Source organism: Podarcis vaucheri, assembly GCF_965113315.1.
Source record: "Podarcis vaucheri genome assembly, chromosome: 8".
NCBI classification, from domain to species: Eukaryota; Metazoa; Chordata; class Lepidosauria; order Squamata; family Lacertidae; genus Podarcis; species Podarcis vaucheri.
Genome location: NC_138766.1, coordinates 20,378,381 through 20,398,235, shown reverse-complemented (window position 1 = coordinate 20,398,235; position 19,855 = coordinate 20,378,381).

The window sequence follows — 19,855 nt, the reverse complement described above, 5'->3', positions numbered from 1 at the left end:
ATTGTCGCCCTGTGAGACAAGGGGACCCTCTGTGTAATGGAAGCTTCAGACAAGCTGGCTTTCAGCTGATAATTGCAACTGCACCAAAAGAAGCACCCAAAGTGTGGACCTATAAATGCATACTGTAAACACCCCATAGCTACACGCAGCAAGATCAATAAAAGCAACCCCATTTAACCCAAATTATGGGCAATAATTTCAAGCGAACAAAATCATCAAAAATATATTTCTGGAAAAATGAATAGAAAAGAAGTTAAAAGAGATAGATAGAAAAATAAGATTCAGTATTATTATTATTATTATTATGTTGCCATATTTCAAAAAGTGAAAATCTGGACACAAAAGTTGCAAAAGTTCAAGAAACAGAGAAGATTTTAACCTATTTTTTAAAGGAAAAATCGCCACCCAGGATTTCCTGGGCATTTTTGCTGCTTTTCAAAAATTCCGCCCATTTTTTGCAGATGAATCTGGGAAATACATGACCTATGGCAGCCTTACAAGCCCTACAATATGAAAACACAAAACACATAATAAAAACAAGGACAAGCCAATGCCATTTTTCTGCTTCCAATCACCTTCTTATGGTCACATTAGCTCATTTTTAGTTAGTACGATTGTTATCCTGTCCTTCCTGTCAGGCTTGTACATGTGGCATATTCTCAACTATCCTCACGGCAAGCCTATGTATTAGGCTAGATTGAGAGATTTGGCTTGTACAAAGCTAATGTGCACAATGACTTAGTTGGGATTGGGAATCACTGTCTCAGTGGCTCGAGTCATTTAGTTCTCCTAGATTTGTGCAAACCTCTCCCCTCTTAAAGAATAGAGCTAGTCTTATAGGAACTCTGTTGACTTATCTCAAAATGCTTCATTCTTTCACTCAAATTCTATCCCCCCAAATTGCTTTCTTTTAGGTCAGGTTTTGGTAAGCAGGTTAATTCTTTCCATCCCGCCCCACAGACTTTCTGATGCTAATTATGGGGAACTGTTTTAAGGCATGAGTTCCTATGAAGCATGTCAAACTCATTTAACTCATACAAGAGGATCACTACAGCAATTCCATTGATATAGCTCCACTCTCAGTCTAAGACCTTTTCCCCCACGCCTCCTGCATCTAACTCTTTCATTGTATCCTTGATATTAAGGTGATTCAGGGCCATTGCATTGTATCTTTAGGCATCCACTAGGTTGTACACACAGTTCTTTTCGTGCCTAGTCCCTGCAGAGGTGAACTCAAACAGCACATTTAAGCAGAGCTGGGAGTAATTTAGATAAATGATGCTGTTCAGAGTGATCTGTTAAGACCAGAACAAACTGTCTTTTCCTTCACAGTGTCACCCAGCTGCGATAGAGCCCTCCGGCCAGGACAAGAATTTAACATGTTTAATTGGTGAGATGATAAATTCAAGAGCCTCTTTCCTGCAATGGCTGCTAAGTGATGTTCGGTGCCTTGGCAGCAATGGTGCGCTTAAAACCATATGTTATGTGATGCCCGTCAATCTATGTTGCAATGCGCAGAGTGGTTTTGTGGTAGTACGCACCGAAACATGAGTGGCTGAGATGCCTTTATGTCAGAGAGATGCCAAGCAGACGGGATTTCTTTCAAATGCCATTGGCTAAGTTTTTCTGCCTTTGACTGAACGCCATAGACCTCATGCAAGGGCAAAGGAAATAACTCAGAAGGGAGAGATAGAAACAACATCAGCCTAGCAAAGCAAGAGTCAGATTCCTGGGAAGGGAAACAGAATTAGAGGGGTTTAGGAAGTAAGGATGGGGACTTGGACAAGGGAGTGGGAGGGAGGATAGCTCAGCCCGTAGAGCATGAGACTCTTAATCTCAGGATTGTGGGTTCAAGCCCCACATTGGGTAAAATATTCCTACATTGCAAGATGTCCCTTATTGTCTCTTCCACCTCTACAGTTCTATGATTCTATGTAAATAGCAAGGCTATGTACAGACCATACATTTATATAGCTGTCAACTTTTCCCTTTTCTTGCAAGGAACCCTATTCAGAGTAAGAGAATTTCCCTTTAAAAAGGGAAACATTGACAGCTATGCATTTAGAGCACATTTAAAGCATAATTTGCCCCCCAAAAAAAAGATTCCTGAGAAATGTACTTTTTTAGAGTGCTGGGAATTGTAGCTATATGAAGGAGAAACTACTGTCCCCACAATTATTTTGGGGGAGAGAAGGGAAATGTGTTTTGAATGTATAGTGTGCAGGCGGTCTAAGTCAGGTGTGTCTGAGAGGTCCTCTCACTTTCCCTGGTGGGCGGTGTTGTGACCAGGGATCCGGGTCCTCACAGTGATCTGGCTAGGGGGCAGGGGGGACGCCCCCCTCACACCAACCCCCGGCTGCATCACGCCTCTGCCGGCCAATCAGAGCCCATTTCCTTTCTCTCCTCTTAAATCTTTTCTTCTCCTTATTTCTGGACATATTGAGCTTCTGGTTCTCTGAGAAGTCAGGATGGAGAGAGGTGTAGAGAAAGCTCTGCTGCCGCCAGACAGCTAGGCAAACGTGGCAGATTTTAGAGCAATGTGAAAATAAATAAAATGTTTCAAAGAAAAGAACAAAAGAATGGGGAGGGAGAAGGGACGCCAACCTCAGCTGTAAGCTGAAGCTGTTGGTTGTTTGTTTGTTTATTTTGCAGGTTGACCTCCAAAATGAAAATAAAATCTGTGAATAGTTCTGGCTCAGCACTATGTTTTCCTCCAGAAATCTGAATTCCTTGGCAAAAGCTGCTGTAGACAAAACTGTTTGCATTTATAGCCTAGGCACAAGTCTCTGCTGCTGCTGCAGATTTTCTGCACAGCTTACGAGTTCTTATGAACTACCATTGGGGAGAGGAATCAAGGCAAATTGAAACTTCATTGCTGCTACATTTTAGGGAAATGCAGCAGATCCTAACCAACAAGAACAGAACAGTCTCTTCAGATTATTGTGCTTTCCTTGAAGATTGTAAAAATCTTTTGGTGGAGATAAGAAAAGGGGAAGAAACAACATCCTCCAGGTGTTTTAATTTTTTCACATTTTTATGCAGCTACTGATGTGGCGTTTCCGTGTGCTACGCTGGTGCCGGCTCGCCAGAGCAGCTTCGTCATGCTGGCCACTTGACCTGGAAGTGTCTACGGACAGCGCTGGCCCCCGGCCTCTTAAGTGAGATGAGCGCATTTCTTTCAAATGCCATTGGCTAAGTTTTTCTGCCTGGCCCGTATGGGCAGGGGTACCTTTACCTTTACCTTACTGATGTGGGAAAGAAAGAAAGAAAACACCTGCACTTCTTTAAACCACTCTCCTAAGACAGTATATGAGAGGGAGAATTCTTTGCTTGTCTGCTACTTTCAGCCAAATCCTAGCACACAGCATAACGCCTTATGGAGTCCATGGGTGAAAAAGGGCCACAGTTCAGTGGTGGAGCATATGCTTTGCACATGTAAGGTCCCATGTTCAGTTCCCAGTTTCTCCAGGGAGGGCTAGGAATATCATACCCTCCAACATTTCTCCGATGAAAATGGGGAAGCCCTATTCCATCATTTTACTATATATATCCTGCCCATCTTACTAGGTTGCCCCAGCCACTCTGGGCAGCTCCAAATATTTTTTTAAAAAACCACAATAATGTTGTAAAAAATGTTGTAAAAAAATTAATAATAACCCCCATACAGGGCTGCCTTCAGATGGTTTGGGGGTCCCATAGCTCCATACCCTCCAACATTTCTCCAAGAAAAATAGAGGTCCTGAAGGATCAAATCAGAAACCAGGGCAGCTTCTGTAAAACTGGGACTGTCCCTGGTAAAAAGGGAAACATCGAGGGTCTGGAATATCCCTGTCTGAAAGCCTGGAAAGCTTCCATTCAGCTCAATTTAAGACATTTTTCTAGGTGTCCTGTGGCAGAAAGCTGCCAGCTGACCCTTCCCCACAGGGACTGAATGATATTATTGCTGTTAAACTAGAAAAGAGTCAACTCATAATGCTAATCAGGTGCATTAAAATCCATTCCCGCTGCCCCCCCTTGTCTGCCCTTCATTCTTGCAAGCAGTTCTTGCAAAGCATTTCTTGGGGTTTCCACTAGCACAAAGAGAAAGCAATACACTGCCAGGAGGGTTGTGAGCTATAGATACACGTCAATGCAAGAAAATGAATGCTTCCTTGCAAAATGATTTCCAAGGCAATGCATAAATGCCCTTATAGGAGACTTGCTTGTTTTCTGCCCAGCACAGCATTCTGTGCCTCTCGAGTGAGACACTACTTATGCCGTAGATGGGCGGCGAATTGGATTCAAGAACGGCTATTTTTATTCCACAGAACTCAGCATTTTAAAACCGTTGCTTGGTGGCCGGTACCAATGTCCTTTCCTGCATGAAATGTATGCATAATTGTTGTTTCTAACCGGGGGATTGGAGGGTGGTCATGCTCCTAGCTTAGAATCATAGAATTGGAGAGTTGGAAGGGACCCTGAAGATCATTCTGCAATGCAGGAATACGCAGCTATCCCATACGTTGAACCTGCAACCATGGCGTTATCAACACCATGCTCTAACCACCTAAGCTATCCAGGCTTTTTTCCTGACAAGATGGGGAGGACTGCATTGACCTTAAGCTGGAGTGGCCTTTCTTTCAGCAAAGGGCCAGGTAACATCTGCCCCATGTGTGAGAGAGAGTGGAAAAGGAGGTTGACAAAAAACATCACCTATATACTTGCATTTATCACAAACATTATCATTTTCACTCATATGTGATGGCTCCAACCTGGTGGAATGCTCTGTCCCATGAGACCAGGGCCCTGCAGGATTTAACTTCCTTCTGCAGGGCCTGTAAGACAGAGCTATTCTGCCAGGCTTTCATTTGAACTTAGCCTGATCTTTTATTCCCCTTCCTTCCCTCCCCCTCCCCTTTTTATGAAGATTACATGCTTTGGATCCCACAGCTAATTCTTCCCTGGTCTCCTCGCTGGCCCAAATAGGACTAATTTAGCCAGCTAGCCCTGGTGATCATCTAATGTTTATTGGATGGATTTCCCCCCTAAATTGATTTTTAAATTCTGAATTTATTGTTATTCACATTTTATACTGTATTTTATGCTGTTTTTTGTTGCATCAATTAAGTGTTTTAAATTTGTTGTTAGCTGCCCTGAGCCCGGTTTTCTGAACCGGGAAGGGTGGGGTATAAATAAAAATTTATTATTATTTATTATTCTTATATTTGTTCATTGCTTTTTATCCTTTCCTTCCTCTGTGGAAGCATGTATCAGGGGCAGGGCAGAGGAGGAATGGTGGAGGACCACCTCCCCAGCCTGACCCAGAGAAGAAGACAGTTCAGAATTACAACAGGGGTTTGAGGGAGATCACAGTTCAGAAGCAGATGAGGGGATGTGGTGGCCTGGGAATCCGATTCAGAGGCCAAACCGGAGGAACTCCAGCCTGCACAGGAGTCCCCACCTCCAGGGCCAGCTGAGCTGGGGCAGGGCCTTGAATCTGAAGCGCCTGCACCTGTGCCAGATCCTCAGGAGCAGGCACCAGGTGTATCCACTCTGGCTCCGGAGGGGATTGAAGACACATTGCCTACAGGTGCACCTCTCCCAGCCCTGTCAAGGAAAGGTGAGTCTCCCCCTGGGTCCAGTAACCCTCCAGCCTCTCCTGAGCTGCAGAGGCTCAGGGCAGAGAGGCGGAGGGAACTGGTTTCTCCCAGGAGGAGTGCTCGCCTTAAGACCAGGAGAGGCGGGTCTCCTGGGGGCCGGGACCGCCCCTGGCCTCGGAGAAGATAAAGGCCAGTCAGCCCGGTCCCAGGTTGCGGGAGCAATGTCGTTGGATACCTGCTTCTGCCCGGACCCAGACCTGTCCATCCAGAGTTTCCTGTCCCCGCCCGGCTTCCTGCTTTGGACCCCGCTTTGCTCCTTGTGAACTGTTTCCAGACTCTTGACCCAGGACCGGACTTTGACCATGCCAACGGTAACCTTCCCCCCGGGACCAGCACAGGGGAAAAGCTGGGAAATAATGAGAGAGGAGGAGCAAGAAGAAGCAGCAACAGGGGAGTGACAGCTGACAGACACAGTGTCTTTAGAAAACATTCCAGACCCACCTCTCCCAGAACCCGGCGAGCATTGAAAGTAGGAGAGCAAAGAGCTCAAAGGCAGAGGGCACTTTTCAGCACCAGTAATGATGACACATTAGGAAGTGGGAGAGACGGAGGGGGTGGAGACTCACTTGGGACAACAGCATTATTCCAAAAGGCTGCATTCCCAAGCTTTTCTCTGTGGATATTGGATAAAAAACAGATGGTAAGGACTTTTCCTTGTCTTATCCATTCCTGGCAACCTGCCATGGGGGTTGGTTCCTCTGCTGGCTGACAGAATGTGGCAAACATCAAAATGTTAACACAGTTTGAAATAATATAAAACACATACCAAAGATAATTAAAATGATCTAAAAACATTTAACAGCAATCACATACATTAATTTCAAGGTTTCCACAGCCAGTGTCTTCCGTCAACCGAGAGCCTGAGTAACCACCCCACTGAACAACAGAAACAGTTCTGAGAAATGAACATTAATTGCTTAAAATTCTGAAATTGTCCCAGAGGACATGATGTATAAGATTGCCCCAGAGGAAACATGGGTGGCTGAGATGAGTAGGCAATCCAGGAGGGAGCTGGGCTGAGTTTTTGAAAATTCCCACTCCTGTGAGCATTGATGGTCCTTTTTTTAAATGTTGAGATGTTTATACCTTTGCAGAGTTGTTGGTCTGACATCCGTTTGAAATATTTATTTCCATGAAAAGCTAATGAAGTATCAAAATGTTAGCATTATGTTTGGCAATGGATCATTATGTCACTATAATGTTCATTACTGCTCATTTTGTTTATGCATCCTTGTGGAGATTGTTTCCATTTTGTATAACATGAGCTATTTTGAATGCTGGTGGAAAGGCAGCCTGTGAATTCAAGACTAATCTCATCTAATCTAATTTGGTAGAAGCAAAGGAGAATAGTTTGCACATCCCAAAATGAAGTATGTGAGGGCAGCCAATGTTGTGTCCTCCAAAAAGTTCCTGGACTACAGCTCCCGTCAACCCCTGCTACCATAGCCAATAGCCAGGAATTATGAGAGTTATAGTACATTTTCATCTGGAAAGCAACACATTAGCTTATCATTGGTCTGTTGCAAACTGCAGAGTACCAATCTGAACACAGCTACACATTGTTTGATGTACACTCACATCCCACCCTTTTGCACTCTGAAGCAGGCATTTAAAAGTGGCGGTTTATCGACTCCAAGTTATGCAAGGTTCTTCTAAAAACATTCCCTGATGCTACGGCTCTGAAGATTTCATGTTTTTGAAATGCAAATTAGAAATAGTGCCTATTGATTTGGCACTTTGATAGCCAATTCCACATAAACTGTGAGGATCTATACTGCTCTCATTTCTTCTTATCAGATAGATGCCTTTGTCTGATTTCAAAACAAACAATCAGTTAAATTAGTGCACTGTTCCTCACACTCCTCTGCTTCCGAACTCTATTAGGTCTCTTCTTATCTATTTCCTCTTTTATTCCTTCCTGATGGTGTGAGTTATGGGATGGATTCCAAATATTTATGCCTGCTTTTCAATTTGTAGTAATGCGTGCTTGCATGACGGATTGTTGTTATGGCTGTTTCTTTTTTTCTCTGCGTGCTGTTTATGACCTGTCTCAACGTTCTCAATATGCCTTTCAAAACATTCTCAATATGCATCCTAATGAATGTTTCTAAGATAATTCACAGCCTGTTATGCTTCTTGCCTACGCTTCTTTTTTCTCGTTCAGAACCAATTAGTTGCATATACAAACACACACACCAAAAAAAAGATCAACGGAAGAGGTCTTTATGAATGACTGGTTCTGGCAGTAGGATGCAGGCAACTTTCTCTTTCACTGTGGCTGCTTAGCATGGGGGGGGGAGAGGCAGTGTTATGGTCCGCTTTCTGCACTTCAGCACCATCTTGCACTGCCAGCTCAGTGGAGGAAACGTCACACAGGGAGCCAATAGCATAACGTGATTCCATAAAACTTCAAACCTGGTTCCTCCATCTTTGTTTCAGTCAGACATCTTCCCCTGATTGCTTCTTGGAACGAATGCCAACTTGACCCCAGACTGCCTGCCTTGACAATGGCACTGTCTTCCCTTTACACATTGTTTTGAGGGATTAGTACTCTGCACAACAACAACAACAACATCCTGTGTCAAGGTAATCCCAATTCTGTCTCAAGAAAAGTAATGCTCTGTGGGGTTGTTTTTCCCCCTTTGCTTGCTTCTTCTTCACAATTCTTTCTCCACTGTCTACTAATTTGCACAATTTGCTTTGGTCATTTGAGATTTCAAGTTAGGAGTGACTGGTTCTAGCCTGGGCCCCATAATATCAATTTTATTGACATACAAATTTTCTGTGTTCAGTGTAGTCCCCCTCACTCTACAGCTTTCTTTCTTTTATACAGTAAAAGGTAAAGGGACCCCTGACCATTAGGTCCAGTCGTGGCTAACTCTGGAGTTGCTGCACTCATCTCGCTTTACTGGCCAAGGGAGCCGGCGTACATGACTAAGCCGCTTCTGCCGAACCAGAGCAGCGCACAGAAATGCTGTTTACCTATTTATCTACTTGCACTTTGACATGCTTTCGAACTGCTAGGTGGGCAGGAGCAGGAACCGAGCAACGGGAGCTCACCCCGTTGTGGGGATTCGAACCGCTGACCTTCTGATTGGCAAGTCCTAGGCTCTGTGGTTTAACCCACAGCGCCACCCGCGTCCCTCTCTTTTATTCACAGGAGCATGCAAACTTGTGATGAACCACCAGCATTGGGAAGGGGTTATCTTCTGGAGAGAGGCACCAAATGGTGCTTTCTGAAATAAGAGGTCTATCTTTAGAAAGGATCTTTGTTACCTATAGCATATTAGTGAGCACAAAGCTTTATTGGCTTAGCTTGGTAGAACATGATGTGTGCATGAAACCTCTTAGCTCGAGAAAATCCCTTTTGAAGTTGTGAAAGCGCTTTTGAAGTGTCGACACAATGGATCATTTCCATAAGATGAAGACACTTCATTTGCCCCCAGAGAGGGAGAAACATACAATGTAAAATCTGATCTGAGGATCAAATAGAGATGTCATGACTCTGTGCTGATGTGTTCTGGCAGAAAACTAAGATTGAGTTCAAAGACATTGTGGGGAAAATTTGAGGCCTTCCAAGTGCATATAAAGAAATAAGACTCAATACCTTGCATGCCTTACCGGGGGGAGGGGGGACAACCCACAGGATTGGCAACATAAGGCAATCATGTCCATAAATAGGTAACATAGGAAACTGCCTTATAACAAGTGAGATTATTGATCCATCTAGTGTTGTCTTCAATGCCAGAAAGTAGCTGTCCATGGTTTCAGCCAAGAGACATCTCTATCCCTATCTGCAGACACCAGAGAATGAACATGGGATCTTCTGCATGCAAAGACGACAGGTCCTCCAAGTGTCCCTATTTTCCAGGGACAGTCCTGGATTTGCAAAAGCCATCCCAGTTTCTGATTTAAACCCAGAATGTCCCCCTTTTCCTTAGGGTGTCCCTATTTTCATTGACAAAATGTTGGAGGGTATGGAAAGATGCTGCAACTGAAAGAACAAGCAAACGTTTTCCCAAGGAGTTTCCCAATAAAGAAAATCACCAAAAAAGCAGGCAATTTTTGGTGCTGCCAAAAATGTTCATGGAAAACATTGAGCAGTTCTTGTTTAGCTGTCATAATTATACAGTGGTACCTCGGGTTACATACGCTTCAGGTTACATATGCTTCAGGTTACAGACTCCGCTAACCCAGAAATAGTGCTTCAGGTTAAGAACTTTGCTTCAGGATGAGAACAGAAATCGGGCTCCGGCGGCACGGCAGCAGCAGGAGGTCCCATTAGCTAAAGTGGTGCTTCAAGTTAAGAACAGTTTCAGGTTAAGAACGGACCTCCGGAATGAATTAAGTACTTAACCCGAGGTACCACTGTATAGCATGATAGAATTAGTAAATAAGAGAGGGAACGAACTCACACCAGCCTCTTAAGATTACGAGGAAAAACACTGAATTTAGTTTCTCCACCTCCCCAAATTTATTCATGAACCGAACAGTTGTTCCCAAATAGTGTTTAAAACACCCCCAAAGCAAAGCAAAACAATGCTCATTTAACTGTACTCATCCCTATGGAATGTTTTTGTTTTTGTTTTTGCCAAAGATGCTTCCCAAGATAGCATATTTAATGTAGAATCCTTACTAATAAAACTTGGGGCATTAAGCAAATTCTAACTTTCAGAAAGGCTTCCAAAGCAATTCAAGAAAGAGATGCAATTGGTGACTGTATATTGGCTGTATATATATAACTTTTGCAGTTATATATAATGACTATGCAGCATACTTTAATTAACCTTATCAACCTCAACATGCAAATACAATTTTTTTTGTGTGTGTGTGTGTGTACAGCATAAATTCCTAGACATTCCCTGTTTCCTTGAGTCTTAAATACTGAAAGTGAACTTAATTTGCTTTTTTGTTTGTTTGTTGTTTCTTATCCAGTCTCAGTCAAGGTTTTACCACAGGTTTGTCATTTGATTTACTTTAGTTAATTGACTGGTATTCCTTTACATTATTGACTACCATGAGCAGCACATCAGGCAATATACTTTCAATATCGCTAGGGGAAAAAATGTTCTCTGAGCTTAACCATGGATTTTAATTGCCAGCCTTAATTTGAAAATAATTGTTCACAGCAATTAAGTAAATGCCCCAATTTCATTAACAGACTTCCTAATTAGGAACCTACAACATAAAACCACCAATGTTTGCTTCATTAACTTTGATTTACTGTATCTAAAACCTTTTTTAAAAAAAATATAAAAAAGAATCCCAATCCTATTAGTTTTATCATGCACTAGTGCATTTCAGTTAATAATTGCTACTGAATTTGTGACATGTCCTGGGGAAATATTAATAATCAGAAGATTATATTTTACAAGTTGTTCCTTACAGACTGTGAGCCCAGAAGCTAAAGAAAGATGCACTTATTGAAATTTGAGCAGGGCCTCTGCCATAAACTCTAAGAGCAGAACTGCATGTTTCAAAGAATATAGGGCTGGTGCCCAAAATGCTAGTCCTGTCATTGTTACAATAAATAATGATGATGATGATGATGATGATGATAATTTATTTATACCCTGCCCATCTGGCTGGATTTCCCCAGCCACTCTGGCTTCCAACCGAATATTAAAAACAATACAGCATCAAACATTAAAAACTTCCCTAAACAGGGCTGCCTTCAGTTGTTTTTATTATCATTCTTTATTAAATTTGTATTCTGCCCTTCACCCATAGATCTCGAGGTGGTGAGCAGCCTAAATATTTCCAAATATTCCTCCAAGGAACTCAAAGTGGTGGAATTAAACCCATGTCTCCCAGATTCAACTTTAACACCACACACTAGCTGGGCAGAAACTTGCTGGCCATTGGCTCCAGCACTGCAATGCTTTAGGCTGACTGGGTGGTAGAACTCTACAGTGTGGTTGGCCCAGGAGCGAAAAGAAGAGCAAAGATGGAAGACCGAATCAGCATTGTTTTCAGGGTAACCCCGTTAAAGGGGACTTAGTGGATGCCCTTGTCCAGAAAACTGTGAGCAGACGGGCCATAGGGCTTCTGGCGACGGCCTTAGGGACACCTTAGTAGTCTGATGTCTTGGGGAGGCCATAATCCTTGGCATGACCCTCATGTGTTTCAAGCCCTCCCACAGGAGACTAAAATGGATATACACCCAATACCTGAGCCAAAGTTCGACGTACACCTGTAATCAATAAAGTGGCCATTTTTTAATTCCAGATAATTGTCTGCCAGTGTGGTGAAGTGGTTAAGAGCGGTGGACTCGTAATCTAGTGAACTGGGTTCGATTCCCCACTCCTCCACATGCAGCTGCTGGGTGACCTTGGGCTAGTCACACTTCTCTGAAGTCTCTCAGCCCCACTCACCTCACAGAGTGTTTCTTGTGGTGGAGGAAGGGAAAGGAGATTGTTAGCTGCTTTGAGACTCCTTCGGGTAGTGATAAAGCGGGATATCAAATCCAAACTCCTCTTCTTCTTTGTACTCTCCCACTTCACCTTAGAATTAGAGTGGGGTGGGGATACACTGCGACTGGGACTGCAGTCAGAGTACAGGGCATATTTTGTCCTTGCAGGAGTGAGTCCCATCTCCCAAAGTGATGAGGTATTTTCACATGCAAGGCTTTGAGCCTCTCTTGCACTATTTATTTTTGATGCCTGATCCTTGCTCAGGCAGAGGAGAAAGGGAGGAGGAGACGCATTTGTGATGTGGAGGAGCGGTTCTGGCCTATGCAGCTTTTACATTTGCATTACAAACTCCGATTGAAGCGAGAGCCGCTCTAAGCCTCCTAACTGAAGACGTTCGCAGCATCTATTTAAAACAGCATCGAGAGGAGCTTCTGCGACATGACTCAAGGTTGCTTGTTCAATTGCTGAACTGCAACGGTGGCTTCCCTCAAAGGTGCTAATTTGTCAAAGTGAAATATATTTCCTGTCATTTAAATCTATTGCTTACAGCTGAGTAAATATTGTGTGGCCTCTTGCTTTTCCTACAGACACATAATGCAAAGAAGAGCAGCAGCTTCGTGGAGCATTGGCCTCCATCTGTATATGTGGATTTCTATTTCTAGGCCGCTTTTCATTCAAGTAAATCCCAAAGCATCTTTGCAGCCAATAAACAACAGCAGCAGCAATAAACATTAACGGCAGAATATCGCAGTTACAGTACAGAACACCACAATTACAAGATCTAGGCCATTAAGAACTGAGCCTAGCGACTCATAATGTATTGGAGAAATGCACAATAAAACAATTTAAAGAAATCTATAAAACAATGTTAAAAAGACAGCAGCTAAAAAGTAGTCTTAACAAGTGTTTTATGGGGGGGGGGAGCTGCCAGTATGCACCATCACCCCTCCCCTCCCCTTTGCCTGCCTCCTCCACCACCGCTGCTTTTGCTCCCTGCCCACCAAAGCAGGTCTACCACAAAGTGGCATGGCTACTTTCTTTTTCCTCCTTTCCTTGAAGTGTGGGCTGCTCTAGCCATGCCACATTGTGGCAGAGCAAAGCAGTCCTCTTCTACCCCCTCCCCCCCCCCGGTGGTAGAGGCGCTCATCTTGCTTCAGGTCGAGGGAGCTGGCATTTGTGCACAGACAGCTTTCTGGGTCATGTGGCCAACATGACTGAACCACTTCTGGCACAAAGGAACACCGTGACGGAAACCAGAGCACATGGAAATGCCATTTACCTACCCACCGCAGTGGTATCCTATTTATCTACTTGCACTTTGATGTGCTTTCAAACTGCTAAGTTGGCAGGAGCTGGGACAGAACAATGGGAGCTCACCCCATTGCGGGGATTTGAACTGCCAAACTTCTGTTCAGCAAGCCGAAGAGGCTCAGTGGTTTAGGCCACAGCGCCACCTTCATCCTTGTTGATGTAGTAAGCTGCCTTGAGCATGATTTTAACTACGGAAATACGGCATACTTGATGTACATATGTGTGCACGTGTCAGGGGTTCAGGAGCAGAGGCGAGGGCAAGGGAGGAAACAGAGAGCGAGGGGGAGGAGGCAGAGGAAAAGATGAGTGATGACGACGACCCGAGATCTCCGAGTCTTTCCAGTGAATCAGAAGATTCACAAAAAGGAGCACCAGTGGCCAGGGCAAGGGGGGAGACTAGGGGGACACCCCAGGAAGATAGAGCCAGAGGGGACTCAGAGGGGAGCAGTTGGAAATCGGGACCAGCGTCACCGCCAGAGAGCAGGGAAGAGGAAGGGCGCCAGGGATCAAGCGCTGGCAGCTCACAACAGGAGGGAGGGCACGAGTCAGGAGTGGCCACACCTCCATCGGGGAGCGAAGAGACGGTTAGACGGAAAGTGGAAGGTTGGGCGCGCGCGCCAAGTTCAAATGCACAGGAAGGTGGCGCAGTAGGCAGCCCGGAAAGGGAGCCAGGTCCTAAAGCCCGGCGCAAGGAGACAGGAGGGTCCGGGGGGTCAGCGTCAGAAGAATCCCGGAAGGAAGAGACCCCGGGGGGCAGAGGGACCCAGAGGAGAACTGTCAGGCGGAAAAGGTGGAGCAGGGCTAGGATATTAAGTTGGTGCACAAGGGGCGGAGACTCAGACGGAGCTTCGCCGATCTAAGCATAAGACGTAGAGTTGCACGCAGCAGCTTGAGAATGGAAACTGTAACTCAATAAAGACTTTTATTTAATGATCGCTGGCTAGTGTGATCCTCTGTGAGCTAGGATCTGGAAGCAACCCTGACAGTAAGCTCCGTCTCTATTAAATTGTGGGCATCCATGGCCTCGCGGAGAGGAGAGAAAGCGGGTGCCTACTAGCGAGCTCACGAACGGCAGACAATATGACGGCCGAACAGCAAATAGCAGAACTCAGAGAAGCAGTGTCACGACTGAATGCCGAGGCTCTGGCATCCAGGAAGAGAGAGGAGGACGCAGCTGCCGCCTACAGGGATCTCCAGGTCAGGTTGGAAGTGCTTACGAAGCAAGGGCAACAGACACCCAAACCAGAGGGGATTGGGTTGGGGAGACGCACAGGCGGTCTGGTCTCTCACTTCAATGGGAATTTGCAACAGTACCCCAACTTTAGAGCAGATGTAATGTGTGCACTGCAACTGCTGCACAAAGACTTTAGAGATGAAGAAGAGAAGGTGGGGTTCATCATGTCCCATTTGCAAGGAGACGCTAAAGCATGGCTGCGCAATTTGTGGAGAGATAAGGATCCTGCGCTCCAAAATGCGGATGCCTTTATTAAAGCGATGGATGGGTGTTTTTTATCAAGCATTGACGTGGATCTTGCCCGGAAGGAGGTGCATGGACTAAGGCAAGGGAGGGCCAGCGTAAGGCAGTACCATGCCCGCTTTTTCGCTTTGGTCAGTGCCCTGGAATGGGACAGAGATTCGGCCCCTGTAAGAGACCTGTTTTGGGAGGGATTGCACAGCTCGGTTAAAGATGAAATTGCGAGGGGGGAGAGACCCCGGACCACGCAGGAGATCGTTCAGAGGGCACTGGCGGTGGGGGTGCGGCTGGAAGAACGTCCATGGAGCAGGGACGAAGGGCGTGGAGGGCGCGAACCAGCCAGGGGCTCCTCCTTCCTTCCCAGAGAAGCAGCGCGTGCGCAATCCACGCCTCCGCCAGGAGGAGGGGCAGAACCTATGGAGGTGGGAGGTGCAAGGGCTCAGTCAGCAGCCAGAGCACTAGCACCGGCAACAGTGAAAGCGAAGCCTCCTAGAGGGAACAGGAAGTGTTACATCTGTGAGGAGCCAGGGCATATGGCGAAAGAGTGTCCCCGGAGGCTCCACAAGCACACTGCAGCCTCAGCAATGGTAACTGCAGCAACGCAGCAAGGAGAACCACAGCAGGGAAACGACGCAGTCTGGCTGGAGGAAGAGGCACTGGGGCCCAGCCAGACGTCTCAGTGAAGCAGTCCCCAGAGATTTTACAGCCCATGGACCCCCTCCCGCCCAAACCAGTAGTAAGGCTCACCGCATCTCTCCAGCTGCCCAATGGAATCACCATGGACGTGCCAATCACCATTGACTCTGGAAGCAATGCGGACTTTATAGGGCAGGACTTTGTCGACCGGCACGCTATACAGTTGCTGCCTGCCACGCTGCCCCTGCAGGTTGTCACGGTGGATGGCAGGGAGCTGCTGGGGGGGCAAGTGGTGAAGCAGACGCCACCAATGGTGATGCGACTTGGGAATCACAGGGAAGTCATCAGCTTCAACGTCACTCAACTATCGGACACGCCCATTGTATTGGGCATGAGTTGGCTGGACAAGCACAGCCCGACGCTGGCTTGGTACCAGAGGCAGCTGACCTTCGGCTCTTCCTTTTGCGCTGAACACTGCATCGTGCCCCGGCAGGAAGGGGAGGAAGAGGAGTCACAGCTGCAGCTCGGCACGCTGCAAGCGGTTCCCCACAAGTACGCAGAATTTTTGGAGGTTTTCTGCGAGAAGGCGGCAGACAGACTACCCCCCCCCCACAGACCATATGACTGCAAAATTGACCTGCTGCCGGGGGCGGCGCTGCCCAAAGGGAAGCTGTATTCCATGTCTGAGGACGAACTGCAGGAACTCAAGGAGTTCATAGATCATAATTTGGAGCGCGGTTTCATCCGAGAGTCCAGGGCAGTGGGGGGCAGTCCGGTATTCTTTGTTAAGAAGCGAGACACGCCCCAAAAAAGACTCGTAGTGGACTACCGCATTTTGAACAGTGTGACCAAGCCATCGGACTTCCCCATGCCCCGAATCGACGACCTCCTCGCAAAAGTACGCAAGGGCAGCGTGTTCACCAAGTTGGACCTGCGAGGGGCGTACAACCTCATTCGCATGCGGGAAGGAGATGAGTGGAAGACAGCCATGTTCACGCCCCTGGGCACCTACGAATATAGAGTTATGCCTTTTGGATTGCAAAATGGCTCCCACGTTTTTCAAGCTTTCATGCATCACGTGTTGGCGGGGCTCCTCTACAAGACGTGCGTCTGTTTCTTGGATGACATCCTGATCTTTTCGGAATCGCAGCAGGAGCATGACAGACACGTCAGGGAAGTGCTGAGCAGGCTACAGCAACATAGGCTTTACGCCAAGCTGGAGAAGTGCCAATTCGACGTAACGGAGGTGGATTTCCTGGGCTACAAGTTGTCTGACAAGGGGCTCGCCATGGACAGCGCCAAGGTACGAGCGGTGTTGGATTGGAAAAGCCCACGCAACCGGAAGGAGGTCCAACGGTTTGTCGGCTTCGCGAACTTCTATCGCAAGTTTATCAAAGGCTTTGCTATGCAGACAGCGGCCATCACGGACACGCTCAGCTCCAAGAAAAAGAAGTTCATCTGGACAGCGCAGGCAGAGCAGTCCTTTCAGGCACTCAAGCGTCTCTTCGCGTCGGAAGAACAGCTGCTTCATGTCAACCCCAGCAGGCCGATGAGGGTTGAAACAGACGCCTCAGACAGAGCCGTCGGAGCAGTCCTGCTGCAGAAGGACCCGCAGGGGGTTTGGAGGCCGGGAGCGTTTTACTCCAGGAAGCTCAGCAAGTCCGAACAGAACTACACCATCTGGGACAGGGAGTTGCTGGCTATTCATGCAGCATTCAAAGCATGGAGGCACTTCCTGATCGGAGCCAAGCACACGGTGCAGGTCTGCACAGACCACAAGAATCTGGAGCACTGGCGCACGGCACAGTTCCTGAACCAGAGGCAAATACGTTGGGCTGAGTTCTTTGCGAACTTCGACTTCCGAATAGAGTATGTCCCGGGGGACACCAACATCATGGCGGATGCTCTCTCCCGTAAGCCACAGTATCTGGAGGAGGCAACGCCAGCGGCCGCCATGCACATCTTCGCACCAACAGTGTGGGCGTGCGCTGCGGCGACAGTTGACCTGGAGGCGGTGCGACGAGCGTTGCAGGATGACTCCTTCGCGCAAGCAAAGATGGCAGACGTGCACAGGGGCACGGCAGCGACCGACGAGTTCCAACTGCGAGATGGATTGCTCCTCCATAAAGGGGCCATCTACGTGCCGGGAGACGAACTTCGCGCCAAGGTACTGCAGCAGCTGCACGACGCGCCCACTGCCGGGCACTTTGGCAAGGAGAAGACAGTGGAATTAGTCACCAGAGACTTCTGGTGGCCCGGAATGAGAGGGGAAGTCGCGGACTACGTGGCGAGGTGTGACACCTGCCAGAGGGCCAAACCAGTACACAGACCGCCGGCCGGACTGCTGGAACTGCTGCAAACTCCGTGCGAACCATGGGAGAGAGTGGCCCTAGACTTTGTCACGGATCTGCCCAGCTCGAGGGGCAAGACGGCTGTGCTGGTGGTGGTGGACTTGTTCTCCAAGATGGCACATTTCATTCCGTGTGCGAAGGTGGCCACGGCGGAACAAACCGCCAAACTGTTCATAGATCACGTGTTCAAGGTTCACGGTCTGCCGTGGTCTATTCTGTCCGACCAAGGGCGACAGTTCATCTCGAACTTCTGGCAGAAGCTGATGGGCTTCCTGAACGTCAAGATCAACCTGGCGTCGGCTAGACACCCGCAGACCAACGGGCAAGCGGAGCGGGTCAATGCCATCATGCAGCAGTACCTGAGATGCTATGCGAATCAACAGCCTGCGACGTGGGTGGATTACCTGCCTCTCGCCGAGTTCGCCTACAACAACACGAAGCACGTGTCCACGGGGGTCACGCCGTTCTTCGCCAACAACGGGAGGCACCCCAGAACCTTCCCGGGACTGGAAAGACTGGGGGAGGGGGAGCCGCAGACAGCAGATGCGTTCGCGTCGGAGTTGCAGGAGGTCCACGATCAGCTGCGGTGGCACCTGGAGCTGGCTAAACACGCATACAAGGTACAAGCGGACAAACACAGAAGGGTTGGCGAAGAGATCCATGTGGGAGACTGGGTATGGTTAGCAGCCCAAGCAGTGCCGGCCAGGTCGTTGGCGAAGAAGAAACTAGGGCATAAACAACTGGGGCCCTACCAAGTCGAAGAGCAGGTCAACCCGGTGGCTTTCAGGCTGGCGCTTCCGGAGGGTTCCAGGATGCATCCGGTGTTCCACAGATCGGTGCTCACTCCCTACAAGGCACCGCACAGGTTTCAGGAACCAGGAACGGCGCCGAGTCCGCTCTGAGAGGGAACCGGGCAAAGGGGAGTGGCACAGGAGGTGCGCATCAACGAAGTCACTGAGATTTTGGACTCCAGATGGGGGGAAGAGGGGGTAGAATACCTTCTCGCTAAGGAGGGCACCCCGGCCAGTGCCAACAGCTGGGTGCCGAGCTACGCTTTAGACGAACCTCTGCTCAAGGAAGAGTTTCATGCCCTCTTCCCACATAGGCCAATGCCAGCAGACTTTTTCGACGACTGGCTTTTCACGCCCACGCTTTCAGCCAGCACGTTCCGGGGGTTCGACTCGGACGAGGAACCGACACGAGACGCCCGTTCCCCGGAGGGGTCACCCTCGGGATCTGCTTCAGAACCCTCGTATTGGTGGGATGATCGACCAGAGGAGCAGTGGCGCAGAAAGTGGCTGGAGGGTCCAGGACGAGCAACGTCTCCAGAAGGAAGCGAGGGAGAGACGGACATGGACGTTTTCGGAGACGACCTGGGTTTCGAGCACGGCGGCACAGAGATGGAAGCAGAGGTGACCGTCGTCGACGAGAGCAGGGAGGAAGAACCGGAAGACTTCAGATGGAGGCCCGCCACGGGAAGCGAACTGTACCCGACATTCGTCCCCTTGACACGGCAGCACCCAGCTCCCGCTCCGGAAGGAGGGGAGGGGGGAAGAGGGGGCTTCGAGGGGGGGATGGATGTCAGGGGTTCAGGAGCAGAGGCGAGGGCAAGGGAGGAAACAGAGAGCGAGGGGGAGGAGGCAGAGGAAAAGATGAGTGATGACGACGACCCGAGATCTCCGAGTCTTTCCAGTGAATCAGAAGATTCACAAAAAGGAGCACCAGTGGCCAGGGCAAGGGGGGAGACTAGGGGGACACCCCAGGAAGATAGAGCCAGAGGGGACTCAGAGGGGAGCAGTTGGAAATCGGGACCAGCGTCACCGCCAGAGAGCAGGGAAGAGGAAGGGCGCCAGGGATCAAGCGCTGGCAGCTCACAACAGGAGGGAGGGCACGAGTCAGGAGTGGCCACACCTCCATCGGGGAGCGAAGAGACGGTTAGACGGAAAGTGGAAGGTTGGGCGCGCACGCCAAGTTCAAATGCACAGGAAGGTGGCGCAGTAGGCAGCCCGGAAAGGGAGCCAGGTCCTAAAG